General features: G+C 37.2%; 1 non-coding gene across 1 annotated transcript; it reads right to left on the bottom strand.

The window, feature by feature from the left end:
* Positions 1-307: 307 nt before the first annotated feature.
* On the bottom strand, positions 308-391 carry TRNAL-UAA (transfer RNA leucine (anticodon UAA)). Its single transcript has one exon. It is a non-coding gene; the product is annotated as a tRNA-Leu (tRNA).
* Between the last annotated feature and the right edge of the window lie 1,712 nt (positions 392-2,103).

Genomic DNA, 2,103 nt, shown 5'->3' on the forward strand with positions numbered 1-2,103 from the left:
TATATATATATATATATATATATATATATATAAAGGAATTTATACGACGTAATTTTTCGCCTCGAGTGTGGGAATCTCGATCTTGCCACCAACGACCCCATGTGCTGGTCCTGGCGTGAACACGGGGAATGGGGGGGGGGTTATGTCCTTACATTTGATTAAATCCCTTTTCATCCTAGTAGTCGTAATTAGCTTAGGAGGCAACAAAGCGAGGTGAAATATTAATAAGTGCTAATAAATGAATTAATCCTTAATATGCGCATAATTAACACTATTAATTAAACGTGCCGTGTAAAAGTAATCCTACTGTCAGGTGTGGGGTTCGAACCCACGCTCCCAACTGGGAACCAGAGCTTAAATCTGGCGCCTTAGACCGCTCGGCCAACCTGACTCTCAAAGATGTTCTTGATCTATGGTCGGCTAACTAGTCGAGTCTGGTGCGAGGCACACCCAGTTTCCACCAACGCCAAAACTAAATGTTAAGAAAATCTTGCCCTGCTAACCTAATTACATAAATGCGTATTAGCAGTGTTTGGAAGTAACTAGTTACAAGTAACTCAGTTACAAGTAACAGTTACTTGTTTGAAGAATTTAACTGTAACTAGTTACTTTTAAAATCACGTAGGTAACTGTAACTGAGTTACTTTATTCAATAGAAGTAACGTTTCAACAGTTACTTTCACAGTTACTTTACAACACTTAAATTCCTAACTTGAATGTTTGTAACGTGGAAGAAGAGCTAAGTTTTTATTCGGATCACCTACGGCCCCCCGTTGTTCAAAGAGCAGCGGGGAGGAGGAAGGGTAGCGCATTTAAAACTTCCCAGGTCAAGGTGTCTTGTCTTTGCAAAAATTTCCAGATTTCAACATTCCTCACACTGAAAATGCAATCTGCTTCAGGAAGTCGCTTGGTGGGTAACAAACAGGTCCACTCGGTTGATAGCTTCAGAACAACGAGTCCATTTATTTTATCTGTGACAGAGATAGAGAATGCAAGTGCTTCTTTGCTGATTTTCTGCTGTGGTAAATAGCTACTTGTCCTAAACCAAAATCCGTGAGTGAACATATCAACACCTTCAAGTATGTATGTCAACATGAATCTTAAATAGTCTTTTAATTATTTCGATTTTCTCTTTAAAGTTATGTGGTTCGCCTATGCTCGGTGAGTGAATGCTGTTATAGACTGAAGGGCCCTGTGTCGCTTGCCGCTTCGATTTAAAATCTCCCTTAAGGGAACATTCATACTGAAGAGACAGGCAACAAGTGACTCGGAAGTTTCACACTGAAACAACAAACGACACTTTCTTATTTCTGAACATTGCTTTTCGGAAGATGTGAGTTGCATGTCGCTTCGATCTGAAAGTTCAATAAGTGAGTGATCTTTTTCATTACTGCTATAATTCTTATAAGAACTTCCGTGCACTGTGAAAATGGATTACTTTCTTTTAATTCTAAGCTTGCCACCGGGGAGCAACAAAGGCTATTGTTCTAAATGTGTATTGTGAACAAAAAAATATCCAGAACTGCAATTCTTAGTTCATTACACAAAGAAAAGTATCTTCTGCTCTTACTGTTGATAAATATCTGTTTCTATAATAAAAGCTTTATAAAATGTTTCTAGGGAGTTAAAAACACATGAGCTTTTAAAAGGATAAACAAATATCAAATTTTATTTCAACAGTTTACAATATTTTCTTAAACTGCCCATTCTCTAACAATTTTTCTCACAAAAAAAAACAGGAATCAGAATCAGTGTTTTATGAATTGATTAATGAACTTGAATACATTGAAATATGGGGTAACGATGGGTTTCGAAAGAGTAGATATTCGTTCACTACTCTTTCTTCGTTAGATGTAATAAACGCTGGTCTGGGTTTCCAAGGAAACTACATTATTCCAAGTAAATTAGTATTTGCAACTGTTTAAATATTTTGTTTGTATTTTATTCGAGATATCTAGACTGTACCAGCCGTCTTGTCTCGTCTCGTGTCTCATCTCTCGTTTCGAATTTCAAAAGGCCTGTTCCGTTGCGTCTCATTTCGTTGGCAACTCTCCAGGTCATGCATGTATTTTATTTATCTTAATTGCAAAGTTAATCCATCAG

Source organism: Lepisma saccharinum, chromosome 16, assembly GCF_977018435.1.
Source record: "Lepisma saccharinum chromosome 16, izLepSacc3.1, whole genome shotgun sequence".
Classification (NCBI taxonomy): Eukaryota; Metazoa; Arthropoda; class Insecta; order Zygentoma; family Lepismatidae; genus Lepisma; species Lepisma saccharinum.